This window comes from Lactuca saligna, chromosome 1, assembly GCF_052625555.1.
Source record: "Lactuca saligna cultivar CGN05327 chromosome 1, ASM5262555v1, whole genome shotgun sequence".
Taxonomy (NCBI): Eukaryota; Viridiplantae; Streptophyta; class Magnoliopsida; order Asterales; family Asteraceae; genus Lactuca; species Lactuca saligna.
In genome coordinates this window covers 121,373,491-121,388,615 of record NC_136417.1, presented here as the reverse complement: position 1 = coordinate 121,388,615, position 15,125 = coordinate 121,373,491, and positions in this window count along the sequence as shown.

The following is a 15,125-nucleotide window of genomic DNA, read 5'->3' as shown; positions in this document are numbered from 1 at the left end:
GAAAGCAGTTTTCAAATGTTTTTGAATTTTCTTTTTGAGTGAAAGTAAACACACTTTTGTACAAACAAAAAGTAAAAGTTTAAGGATGGATGTTATCTGGATTTAACATTCCTAGACGGCCTAGGAAGTATTGAAACTTCGTTTCATCGAGAGCCTTAGTGAAGACATCGGCAATTTGATCTTCGGAGTTGATGAAGTGTAGTTCGATATGACCCTTTTGAATGTTGTCTTTGATAAAGTGATATCGAATGTCAATGTGCTTTGTCATGGAATGGTGAACGGGATTGTGAGAAATGGCAATTGCACTGGTTGAGTCACAAAATATGGGAATTTGTGAGATTTTGAAGCCATAGTCACACAGTTGAGTTTGCATCCATATAACTTGTGAACAACAACTGGCGGCAGCGACATATTCAGCTTCTGCTGTTGATGTGGATACACAAGTCTGTTTCTTTGAAGTCCAACTCACTAGTCTACCTCCTAGGAATTGACAGCTACCAGATGTACTCTTCCTATCTAGCTTGCATCCTCCGTAGTCTGAGTCGGTGAAAGCGTTCAGCTGAAAATCGGATTTAGCTGGATACCAAAGGCCAAGTTTGGGAGTGCCTTTAAGGTATTTGAAGATGCGTTTCACAGCAACTACATGGGATTCCATAGGATTTGCTTGGTATCTAGCACAAACACATGTAGAAAACATGATGTCAGGTCTGCTGGCAATGAGGTACAAGAGTGATCCGATCATTCCACGATATCTTTTATGGTCAACGGGTTTGCCATTTAACTCTTTATCAATTTTGTATCCAAAAGCCATTGGGGTTTTTGCGGTATTGGATTTTTCCATTGAAAAACGAGTGAGTAGGTTTTTGACATAATTCTCTTGGTTGATGAAAATGCCATCAGTTGACTGTTTGATTTGAAGTCCGAGAAAAGTAGTCACCTCCCAAATCATGCTCATTTCAAATTTGCTCTTCATTAGATCTGCAAACTTAACACTTAAAGATTCATCAGTAGAACCGAAAATAATGTCATCAACATATATTTGTACGATTAACAGATGTTTATTAAATATTTTACGAAAGAGGGTTTGATCGATTGAACCTCTTTTAAAACCTGATTCTTCGAGAAAGGTAGACAACGTGGCATACCAAGCTCGAGGTGTTTGTTTCAAGCCGTAGACAGCTTTCTGCAATTTAAAGCTGTGATCTGGAAATTTGGGATCTTCGAAACCTGGTGGTTGTTGGATGTATACTTCGCGATCTATCTCTCCATGTAGGAATGCACATTTAACATCCATTTGGAATACTTTGAAATTCTTATGTGCAACATATGCAAGAAAGATGCGAATTGCTTCAATTCGGGCAACTGGAGCATATGTTTCATCGTAGTCGATTCCCTCTTGTTGTGAATATCCTTTGACTACAAGACGTGCCTTGTTTCGACAAATGATTCCTTGATCGTCAGTCTTGTTTCTGTATACCCATCTTGAACCTATAACGGTAACATCGGGTGGAGTAGGAACAAGATTCCATACGTCGTTTCTTTCAAATTCTGCTAGCTCTTCTTGCATAGCTTTTACCCAATCTGGATCTTTTATAGCAGAATGTATGGTTTTGGGTTCAGTCATGGATAAGAAGGCTCCAAATAAACATTCATTTGTGGATGCGCCTCTAGTCTGAATGCCTATGTTGGGATCTCCGATGATTTGGTCTGTTGGATGATTTCTAGTCCACTTTATTAAGCGATTCTCTTCCGCTATAATAATTGGAGTTTCAGTATCCCATTGTTCTTCTCCGGGCTATTCATCTTGGAATAGGTTTGGAGGTTCCCCCATAAATGATGCATCGGGATTGTTTTGGCTATTTAGGGATGGGGTGTTTAAAGGAGGATTTGGTGTTTGTTCCAAAGAGGAAGTATGTGTTGGTGGTTCCCCCTCGAGTTGATTTGCATCATTTTGGTTTGTTTGTGGAATTACTTCACTGGGTGTTCCTGTAGGGTCAATTAAAGTAGTTAGAAGTTCAGAATTGTAAGCGGTTTTTGGTTGTTCAAAAAGCAAATCAAGATCGATTTCAATGTCTATGTCAGGAGAAGGTGTTTGTTGAATTGGATTTTGAAAAATATTTTCAATCATTTTTGAACCAAAATGTTCACGATCCAATTTCCTAACATAAAAGTCATCGAAATGAACATCGGTACTTTCTTCAATTACTCTAGTACGTTTATTCAGTACTCGATAAGCAGCTGAAGAAAAAGAGTAACCAAGGAAAATTCCTTCATCCGACCTTGATTCAAATTTTGAAAGGTGATCTTTATTATTCTTTACGAAGCATCGACAACCGAAAATATGGAAAAATTTGATGTTTGGTTTTCGGTTGTTAATGACTTCATATGGTGTTTTATGAAGATGTTTATGGATTAAGGAACGATTTTGAGTATAGCAAGCTGTGGCTATTGCTTCTGCCCAGAAGTATTGTGGCAGATCAGCGAAGATAAGCATTGATCTTGCAGCTTCACATAGAGTTCGGTTCCTTCTTTCGACAACACCGTTCTGTTGTGGAGTGTATGGGGCTGAGAAGTTGTGTTCAATTCCTTTGTCTTTGAGAAATGAATCTAGAGTATTGTTTTTGAACTCTAAACCATTATCACTTCGGATTCTTCGAACAGGTCGTTTCAACTTCAGCTCGATTTGTTTGATGAAGTTGATCATCTCTTCAGGTGCTTCTGATTTTAGTCTTAAGAAAAAGACCCAAGTAAAGCGCGAGAAACCATCAACGACAACAAGAATGTACTTCTTCCCTTGTATGGTTTGGGTTTTGGTAGGGCCACAAAGGTCTATGTGCAACAACTCTAGTGGTTCGAATACACTAGATTCTGAGATGCTTTTGTGAGGGGATTTGGAAAGTTTTCCTTTTTCACATGCAACACAAAGAGTTTCGTTATCATGCTTCAGAAGTGGTAGCCCTCGAACAAGATCATCTCCGATTAATTTGTTGATGTACCCAAAGTTTAGATGGGAAAGGCGGCGGTGCCATAACTAACTAATATCTGTTGGGGCTTTAGATAGCAAACATATATCGGGTTTACCATAGATAAGATCCATGTCAAGTGGATACATATTTCCGGCACGGTCAGAATCAACTATAACATCTTTGGTTTTGGCGTCCATGATCAAGCTTCGTTGTTTGGTGAAAAGAACTTCAAGATTGTTATCACACAGTTGAGAAACACTGATGAGGTTGTGTTTCAGGTCATCGACGAAGGCAACTTTCTTTATGGTAAAATTACCATTTGTTATGTTTCCATAACCTTTGATTTTTGCTTTCATGTTGTTGCCGAAGGTAACATCTTGATTGGTTTGTATAGGTTTGAAGTCACGTAAGTAGTTCCGGTTTCCTGTCATATGCTTGGAGCAACCACTATCAATATACCATGTATCATCATTGGGTTCTCCAGCATTAAGTACCTGCAATCAGACAAAAAGTTTAGGTACCCAAATCTGAATGGGTCCTGGTTTGTTAGTTGTTATTTTGGGTGCTTTTCTTAATGAATTTCTTTTATCATTTGACTTCACATTATTGTAATGGTTTGGTTTATAACGATGGAATGGTTGAGGTTTGATTTGATCTATCAATTTTACCCAAAATGTGATTTGTTTTTGAAAACCTGTGGGTTGATAAGATCTGTGATTTGGTGAAAGATATCCTAGATGTGAAGGTTTGTTTGAAAAGTTTTCTTCATATCTGGGATGTGATGGGCGGTTTTGAAAAGCGTTTTGATGATGATGGTTTGAAACTTTCTGATGTGATGGTTTTTGAAAGTTCCTTGAATGATTAAAAGTGATATCTTGAAAGCAGTTTTCAAAAGGTTTTTGAAAAGGTTTTGGTTTTTGTTTTGAAACCTGTTTATGAGGTATGACGTAAGGTTTAATTGGTTTCTTTGGTTGTTTTTCAAAAATGTTTGGCTTGATTAGTGGGGTTTTGGTGACTTGAATGGATTTTTTGCTTATTTGTTGTTTCTTGGAGTATTTTTGTCCCATACTAGTTTTTCCAACAATTGATGAAGTCATTGTAGGAAAAGCAGTTGGTATAGAAGTACTACCATCCTCATAAGAGGAATTTTCTCCATTCAAAAAGTTTTTGAGTTTAGTGGTTCCATCGGTATTTTTGATTTGGTGAGTTAAAGAACTTGCAGAGTCTGTTTCAGAATTTACAACTCTTTTGAAAGACTTTTTGGAAACACTGAAAGCAGTATCATCTGGACTACAGTTGATAACTGTTTCGTCATCTGAATCTTCCTCATTAACAGATGTGAAAAGATTAGGTAGAGTAGATTCAGAGTTTTCACAATTCGTCATGTTTTCCTGTTTTGCTTGTTCAATTTCAAAGGATTCTCTTCCAATTCCTGGTCTATAATTCGTATCAATTTTGCCAATTCCCAAGGTGTTTGCCTTGGTGAAAATATCATCACTTAGCTTTCTGGCAACTTTGATAGAATCCATATTCCATATCAGTCTTTTATTCTCGGTTTCAAGAGAATTAACTTGTTTTAAAGAATCAGTCAATTTTTCATTTAAAACATTGTATTTGTCAGTTGATTCTTGAAAGTCTTGTTTCAACTGAAGGATTTCCATTTCTAAAACATCTTTTATTTCAGAAGAAATGACTGACTGATTTTTTAGTTCCAAATCCCTTTTCTGAATTAGGGTCTGATTTAATTGTTCCAAGACGTGATTATAATCTTCTGATTTTCTTTCAACGTCTCTTTCCAATTTGCTTTTCGTTCTTGTTGATTCTCCAAATTTGAGTTGCAAGGTTTGTAACTCAGATTTGCAAATATCATAATTGACCATTGTGTCATGATATGTTTTAAGATCAACTTCCAGACTAGTCTCAATTTTGGTTATGTGGGACTCAAAAATTGTTTTGGAAAAACCAAGTTCAGAGATCATAGACCATACCTATTCTATGAAGTTTGGAGCTCTTGAAGGTATTTCAACACCAGCTACGAAGCAGAAGTTTGATTGTGTTGGTTCGTGTTCAGCTTCGTCATCAGAAGTTGGCCAGTATTCCACACTTGGTTCATGGATTGCCATCAATGCTCTTTGCTTTTCTTGGTTTTCCAATTTCTTCAATTCATCAGCTCTTTGAGCATAGTATGCTGAGTCTATGATTTTGGTTTTGTTTTTGGCTCGACATTCTCTGGCATAGTGATTTGTTCCTTTGCAGTTGTGACAAATGATCACTTCTTCATCACTATCATCCTTTTGAGTTTTAATCGGAAGTCTTTCAGGTGTTTGAGTTTGGGCTTGTTGGGAAGGTTGAGAATGGTTTTGTTGGAATCCAAAATTTTGGTTGTTTTGAAAATCATTGTTTTGATTGTTGTAACCTTGATTTTGGAAACCTCTGTTTTGATTTTGAAAACTGTTGTTTGGATTGTGATTATAACCTGAGTTGGGATCGTTTTGAAATCCCTGGTTTTGAAAACCTTGGTTTGAGTTATTTTGGAAAGAAGGTCTTTGAGAATTTTGTCCAAAGTAAGGTCTAGGTTGAAAACCTGAGTTGTTTTGACCAAAAGATGGCCTTGGTTGAAAACTTGAGTTATTTTGTCCAAAAGATGGTCTTGGTTGAAAATTTGGTCTAAAATTTGATTGACCATGATTTGGGATAAATCTCTGGAGATTTGTGTTTGCAACCAACGCACACAGTTGTTGATAATCTGCTTCATCATTCGAATCAGACTGGAAGGCTTGGTTTTGAAAAGATGTAGTCTGATTAAAATGATTAAAGTTTTGATCATTGAAAGGTGTTTGGTTTTGAGAAGTTGTGGACACAAGTGCAAGTGGTCCTCCAAAAGCTGCAGTGGTTGGTGGGTCAATCGAGGATTCATACGATTGAAGTTCTCCATACAAGTTGTACAAAGTTTCAGTATGAATAGCTGGATTTCCCTTAATAATGAGTTTAACCATTTTCCAACTTTCGAAAAGATTGTTTAAAAACTTGAGATTTATCTCGTGTTGTGTCTTTTTGATACCCAAATTGTTCATTTTAACCATAATCAAATTGAACCTATCATGAGCATCATGGATGGTTTCTGATGAAAGCATTTTGAAATTATCGAATTCATTCAAAACAGATGTTCTTTTGTTTCCACAAAAACGATTTTTCAAATTCCCCCAAATTTGATTTGCGGTTAACAGTATAATGTCATCCATTTGACTTAGAATACTGTGAGGTATTCCAGAAAGAAGTTCCTTTTTGGCTTGGAGTTCCAACTTTTTTGTAATTTCAGCTTGAGTGGCTTGATTTGTAGCAAGAGTAGCCATATTTTCTGGAGTAACAAATGTTCCTTCTACACACTTCTAGACATCTTCATTTATAGCATTAAGATGAAGATTCATACGGCCAACCCACAAATTATACTCTTCAGGAATAAGTATGGGTGCCCGTGAACCAGATCCTAAGCTATTTGCAATGGAGACAGAGTTCATGTTGGAGTAATTTGCCAAAGACATTTTTTTTTAAAATGATTTTGAACAAGTGATATTAAAATGAAGTTTTTAAAGAAAAGCTTATGGAAGGTTTATAAACCCTATAACCAAAAGTTTTTCGACAAAAATTTCAAGGTAAATCACACAAGCTCTGATACCAATTGTTGGATATTATTCCTTTTATATATCAGCTCAGATACCGATTTGTTGGAAATATAACAATCTGATCACCACAACAAAAGGCTCGGTTACCAGTTACTGTGTGATAGATATATCAGTTTAAGATATAAGACATATATATATATATATATATATATATATATATATATATATATATATATATATATATATATATATATATATATATATATATATATAAAGAATAATAATTGTGGAATAAGTATAAATATGAAAGCTGTAAATGACTGAAAGCTATAATAATATAAATGACTGTATTTAAATGACGTAAAGCTATAAATAATATAAATGACTGTATTTAAATGACATAAAGCTATAAATACTATAAATGACTATATTTAAATGACATAAAGCTATAATAAAGTATATAAATATATAAATATATATCAAGTAGGTTCGTCAATAAATTGACTGAACTGGACTTATGGAATGACTGGTCGATATTTGTTCTTTGAATGGACTGGTCGATATTGGGACTCTTGGAGCGACTGGTCGATATTTGTTCTTTGAATGGACTGGTTGATATTGGGACTCTTGGAGCGACTGGTCGATATTTGTTCAAAGATTAATCCGGCATTGGATAAGTAACAAAAAGTTCATTTAAAGCTCGATTTTATGTAAAACAAGTGTTTACAAAAGGGTACAAAATACATGGGTTTATGTATTTGTAGTTGAAGTATTTTTGGGTAAAAACATGCACACGGGTCGTGTAGGATAACGCACAAGTGACACGGGTCGTGTAGGAGGGTTTTAGAGGGTTTTCTTGATGAATGATGCTGACACGGGGCGTGTTGATTTAGCCTTGCTGAACACGGGGAGTGTTCATGATGCTGATGCTGACACGGGGCGTGTTGATTTAGCCTTGCTGAAACGGGGCGTGTTGAGGTTCAGAAGTATGAAGAAGGCAATCAGAGGGCAACACGGGGCGTATTGATTTTGCCTTGGTTTTTAACACAGGGCGTGTTCGTGTCAGAGTTAATTTCGGGATTTTTGTGATTTGAAGGTAAGTTTTGTTTGTGATGTTTTGGCTAGGGTAATGGTGTTATGGTGTTTTGAGGATGTTTTCAAGGTTGTTTAGAGGTTGGAAGGAGGTTGATATAAGGTGGTAAAGGTGGTGAAATTTCTCATGAAGATGATGATGAATAGTGATGGGTTTTGTGGTTGATCTTGATGCAGAAGGTTTTGGGTTGTTTCATGGTTGTGTTTTGGTGTTTTGATGTAAGGAAAGTGTTTGGTGGTGTATGATGTGATGATCAAAGGTGGTGAAGATGAAAAACCTTTAGTTTCAATGAAGAAGATGAAGATGGTTGATGGTGTTCTTCATTTAGCTTCTTTTTTGATCTTGGTGTTCTTCACTTGGCTTCTTGTTTGATCTTGGTGTTCTTCATTTAGCTCCAGGGATTTGTCTTTGTTCTTGAGGAAGATGAAGATTTGTGATGTTCTTGGGAGAGTTTGTAGTTTGTAGAAGTGTTACAATATTACAAAATGAACACACACACTCACACTACATACTCACGTATACATATATGCATTGAAACAAATATCTTCATCTAGTGTACTTGAGTGTAAGTTAAAGAGTATGGCTGGTCATGCAAGTTGATGTAGAGTAGGAGGCAAAAAACGTGGGTCTTCATTTGGCTTCTTATTTCCTTGACTTTGTTGACTTCTTCTTTGTTTGACTATTCAACACATATACAACATATATATAATACATATATACATATATAATACATACATATGTATATAATACATACATACATATATATATATATATATATATATATATATATATATATATATATTGTTGAAACTTTTTAGTCACACATATGTGTTTTCGTCATTCGCGTGTTTTCGTATTTTCCGTTTTATCATGCATTCATGCAACCTGAAATAACTGATAATATTTGTTAGATTGTATAAAAACAGGTCATCTTATTTCAGTTATGGTCACATACAAGGTTACATAAGAACATTTTTCAACATACAACTTTGAAGATTTGGAATTAAATCTACGATGATACTTGAGAGAGTTTTTGGAGTTTACTCTTTTGACATTTGGGGAGTAAACATAATAACTAGACTTTTTGGGGAGTAAACTCATACATAGGTATGAGTTCACGGTTTTGGGTGATTTCTCAACCCAAAACATAAAAGTTTGATTGGGTGATTCTAATACGCGAAGTGTTTGCGGTTTTTGAAATTCAAAACCCAAGACGACACTTTCTTTCACCCGTTCGTATAAAAATAATATTAAAATAATCAAACGACCTTTATATTTCTTAAAAATAAGAAATAATTACATTAACTTATGATACGAAGTGGTTGACTTTTAGGGTTTGACCGAATGGAAATTTCGGGTTGTCACATTGTATTCCCCCTCCCCATAAAAGCAATTAAAAACATTTAAAAGGTTAAGTAAGGGGTATGAACTCACCTGTAGTGAGTGATGTGACGGTACGATCGGTTTAGGTGGTTGAGTGACAATTGTGGCTTGAGCACAAACGAATCCAATTAACCAGATAATGACATATGTATGTATACAGTTAGTGTTTTTAACAACTAATTATTGAATTGGACCACCTTAGGGACTAGTATACACTTATATTAAAGTGTTCACTACTAGAAAACTAGCCTTTAATGACATGAAAACAATGACACGCACCGATAGAGGGCGTGCATTTGTGGGTGCCCTAAAAAATAGTGTCGGTTTTGCAAAATTTGAAGGATAGAAGACACACATTTGTACGTGCCCTAAAATTAGTGTTAGAAAAGAAAAAAAGGAAATGCGGAGGGCGCCTTTTATAAAATGTGCATCATGTAAGTATGTCTCTTTATAATTTTTTAATGAAACACTCCTTTTAGGCGGGAAATGATCGATCGACAAAAACCCCAAAATTTTGGAGGACCCGCTCATTCATTCCTCTCCACTTGCCGATGACCTTCATTTTCTCCCCTCATTCTCTCTATAAAACCTGGCAGCCACCACCGTCAGAAACATGGTTTTATGTTGGCTTCGTTCTATGTTGTAAGAACAAGAGTCTGATCCTTCATTAATAGCTAAAGGGGATAATCCCCCAAAATTTTGAAGTACCCCGCTCACTCCTCTTCACCTCTACCCTACTCCATATTCAATGATTCCCCAAGTTTACAAACCCTATAATTCAAAACGATTTTCCATTCCTCACGAGTGCTTTCCAGTCAACGACCTAATCAGCCTCATCGGCAACCTCGGTCTCACCTCACCTCGTAATCCAGCTGAGGCTCACCTCTACACACATGCGACTACAACTCTTCAAATCACCCTAAGCCCTACCCTTTCTCTCTATTCAGGAGCCAGCAATGGTGGCAAAGAAGATCAACAATGAAGACCAACTGGTTCGATTTCTCCCTAAAAATGGTGCTTCTCCTAAATCTGGGTTTACTCTTGACTCTCTGAGTTTGTTTTCTCCCTAATTGATGCATCCACTTTCTCATCTCACTCCCTCTACCAGGTTTTCTCTCATCTCTCTCCTCTATAGATGAAGTTTTTCGGAGATGTGAAGGGAGTAACCGAAGGAAACCCTAAAACTGGTACAAATCCAACTTCACTCTTCACTCTCTGATTTTTTTTTCATTCCATTACCTTTATGAGACTATCTTTCATTTCATTTCAAGCTGTTTATTCCTTCTTTAGAATCTATGATTGTTCTTTGTTTGAAGATACCTTCCTTTTTCTTAGCTCTTTTGATTTGATTATTTGCAATTTCAGTCAATTGTTTCAATCTCTAAATGCTAACTTTCTAAAAAATATATTTTCTTGAACTAATGATGTAGAAGCTAAGCAGAACAGTATAGTCGAAAGTTCTGAAAACATATTTAAAATGATATGATGACATTTTATTTTGAAGGTACCTAAGTTCTTTCATGCATTCCACACAGTTCACAACTTGTTTTTATACAGGAACCTTGATTTTATAAGAAATAGTATCTTTATTGGAGTTAATCGTAAGTGGGTTTGGGGGGCAAACAAAAGGTCCCATACTGGCTCTGATGAAGAGGAGGGAACCCGAGACCGAAATGTTGCTCCCACTAATTTTACTAGTCGGGAAGCTAAGGTCTGGGAGGCAAAATCTAAAGCTACTGACTACTTTTAATGTTGTTGCACAAAATTACAGGAATACCCTCCTGAATTAAAATGGACATGGCCATGACCAGGAACATTGTGTAGAGTGAGGGTCTTAAGGTAAAATTCACTATGGTGATGATTTTTTACCAAAAATGCCCCTGGACATGGTCAAGCTTTCCTTTCAACCTTCCTTCTATATATCTAGAAAAAAATCATTTAACATGTTGAATACTGTAGAACTTGTGAAATATAAGTTATTAATTAATCATGAATCAGTGCTAACACCAACTTTAATATCAGTTTCAATTCCTATGATTAAAATGAGATATATTTTATTTATACTTTAGTTTCTCATGATTAACATTCAATTGCATTTGATCACAGATATTCTTTTAAGATTCAAGGATAGTCATGGTGGCTTGATGTGGTGTGCTGGTGCTGGCAGAATCAACAGGTGAAGGTACATTTAGTGTGCTATAAGTCTTTTTTTTAATTTCTTTTATTTATGTTTGAAACTTAGAAGCAATTTGGTTTCAATATTCATGTTAGCTTTTACAAATATGTTGATGAGGTAAGTTTTATTTTTTAAACCCCTATAGTAACCATCACAATAATTGTTGTAATTTGCTTATCATGTGTTTTGGATTTTGGATTATCTTATAGGTAGCATATGAGCGTATAAAGGCTAGTGTGGAGCCAAATCTTAAACAATATAAACTAATGCTGTTGTCTTATTAGCTTCTTAGCCGTTTCTCTGTTTTTTAAATTTAATTTAACATTTTAATTTTAGGTTGTGAAGGTGGTAGATTTTAGGGTTGCCCGGTTTCTGAGTCAAGGGGGAGTTATGACAGCAAAGACTGGAACATACAACATTTGAAGATATTTCCTTTTTCACTCATAAACCATAACTAATTTGTGAATCATCCTTTAAACTCTAAATTTACCATGATGAATGGAGCTACTTATGTATTGTCGTGGTTTGCAGATTATAAATCATCAACAATATGATGAAAAGGCGGATGTTTTCAGTTTTGCGATTGTTTTATGGGAGCTTGTGACAGCCAAGGAAATAATTAAATACACAATTTTACTTATTATCATACATATAGAGTTAAGAATGATCTGAATATAAGGTTGTAGGTTCCTTATGAGAAGATAACACCATTGTAAGCAGCCTTGGGAGTAAGACAGGTTAGCTTTTCCATTTGATTAGCATTTGGATTTGGATATATCATATATGAGAGAAAATGCATAACATGAGAATGTGCATGAATATAAATATTGCAGGGCTCCATTAGAAGAGGATGTTGAGACGCTCTTCTCACCATTGTTCATCTCCAAAAGATGGGGTTAGGGGTCATAGAGACAAACAAAGGGGTACCCGTGAAACAAGAGATAGAGATAGGGATAAAGATAGGAGCAGGGAGGACAAAAATGGAAAGGGTAGAGATAAAGATAGAGAAAGAGAAAGAGATAGAGGTGGTGACAGGGATAGGGAGAGGGACAGAGTGAGGGTAAAAAGGGAATGTGGACGTGAACCTGAGAAAGAAAGGGAAGATAGAGATCAAGAGAAAGAGAAAGAACATGAAAGACCACATCAAAGTGGAGGCAAGATCAGAAAGACATGGGAGTGTAAGGGACAGGGAAAAGAGCCATGATAGAGAGGTTAAAGATAAAGAAAGAGAAAGAGAAAGAAAAAGAAAGGGAAATTAGAGAACCTGATCGTGATTGTGAAAGTAGGTATTTTTTTATGTTCTTATTCTCTCTTTACTTTCTGCTTGTAATATTGATAGTATGTGCTTTATGATTTCTGGCAAGTATCTGTCTTTACTCTGACATGAATAATTATTAATGCACCAATAACTTGTTTAAACAAACAGAAGAGTGTATGACAATAGTGGCAACGTGAAATGTTCAGATACCAGTAATGGCCCACCATATTCCGGGTAACAGTTGTGTTTCCCAGGGCCAATAGAGACATCAAATGCACCTGCTACAAGCACAACAACCAAGGAGGTTAGTTTCATATCATGTTCCATCACTTTCTGCTAAAATAATGCCTGATATTTGTTATAAAGGGAAAAACTCCAACAAACTATGCCCATTATTTCATATTAGGTTCTTATGGGTTTGGCAATAGCAGGTTTACAGGTTAAGTCAACTTTAAAATGTTGACTCTTCTATAGCCACAAAAATACTTGTTCAAGGAACTAATGTGGACAAAAAAAAGTTCCTAACTAATCTGGGACAATAGGTATAGTTTGTTGGAGTTTTTCTGACTTTACCCCTGTTATAAATTCAATGGCATGTTGATTATTTTGTATCGTAGATAGATAAAATCTGATGAATACTAGGATATTTGTGTCTAGGATTGAACTGCACATGCACTCTTCTGGTAGAATTTACTAGAATTATATGTACAATATATAACAGTCTCCCATTTGGTAATGAATTGTTGCTTCCAAAAAAAAAAAAATTAAAAAAAAAAAAAAAAATTAAAAAAAAAAAAAAAAACTATCATAACATGTCAAAGTCAATTGCTAAAGCAACCATGTGTAAGTTTTACTTGCAAACACAGTTTATTAGACCACAAGAGTAAGCTTCAAATTGATCATAAAGTTGAGTAATATATAGCAATCTCCCATTTGACTCTTTTTAGTTTCTTTATGATTTGTATTCAGTTTAATCTTCTATCCAAACCAAATTATCCTTGAAAGGAGTTATTAATGATCATCATTTTGGCGCATCTTGTGAAATTGTTTATAGTTGGGCTGCTAATGTTCCTATTTGTTTTCATTTATGCAGGTAACAATCTTGTTGAAAGGACTTATGAATCAGATGTTAATGGTAACAAGTTTAACACTCGAGTCCATACGATTAGATGTTAATGGTAAGAAGTTTAACACATGTGTCTTTGTTATACATACAGATTAAATGCAATGGATTGTATTTTTTGTATATGGTATTTTATTTTATATTATGCAATGGATTGTATTTTTTGTATATGGTATTTTATTTCTATTATGAGAGATTAAATGCAAATTTAATTAATAAATTAATAAATATATAAATATATATATATTTTTTAAAAAAATTAAAATTACGATACGCAAAAATGTGTGTCGTCTTTATTTATGACATGGCCTTTCTTCACTGGGGCTTCCTTGATACGCATTGCGTGTCATAAACACACGCGACGTAAGGTTACGACACGCAAATGCGTATCGTCTTCCTTTATGACAGGGCCTTCCTTGATACGCATTGCGTGTCATAACCGCGCGTTGTAAATGCGCGTCGTCTCTCTTTATGACAGGCCTTCCTTGATGCGTATTTGCGCATCGTCTGAGCGTTTTACGACGCGCAATGAGCGTCTTAAAAGGCCTTTTTTCTAGTAGTGGTTACAATCATATATGATTGTATATAAGGGGTGTATGGCTATACAAGGGAGTGTATGGTCAAAATACAACATATTGGTGTGTGTGCGGCCAGACACTCCCTATGAAGTGTGTCAAAACATATTTTGAGGCCTTAGAGCTCATCTAGGAAGGTTTCTCACTTCATGTTCTAGCCATATATGGAGTTTATTGCTATTTTAGGACCATAAAGGTGTGTGTATGGTTGCACAAGGTGTGTGCAGCCGTACACTTGGTGTGTACAGTCGTATACACTTGAAGATCATGAGAAATGGCGTTTTTTAGGTATATCTTCAAGTTTTCTTGGCCTAAAACAAGTTATTACAAGTATATACATGTTATAGATGCTAGAAAAAGGTGATTTAGTGTCCCTAACTTAGTGTGTGTTCTTGGTGTTCTTGAAGATCTAACACCAAAAACGTGATTTCATGGATCAAAGTAGGGAAAAAGGCTAGTTAAGTTCAAGTATCAACAAATCAAAGGAATTACTACTTACTTTTATGAAGAACAAGTTGAAGATGTGGATGATACTTGAGAGAAAACGTGTTCCAGCTTTGAACGAGTTGGAAAAGGGTTCAAAATAACTAAAGCTGAGTTATATAGGTAAGAGTGTGTGGCTGGTTTGGGTGTGCGGCCGCACACTCGGGTGTATGGCCGCACACTCCTCATGTTTGAGTGTTTGGCTCGAATATGCTTCCCACAACTCAAGTTATCCCAATCCTGGGATCCTACCTTGATTATACTGGGTATAGAACACTCAATTAGATGTTAAATAGTGTTAGTAGATAGAAAAAAAAATGAGTCTAACTTTGATTGAAATGATCTATTGTTCGAGATAGAAATTTCGGGTTGTCACATTTTGTTATCAAGGACTTCAAAACAAATGAAATTCTACTCCATGGAACAGCTAATCGTGGACTTTATG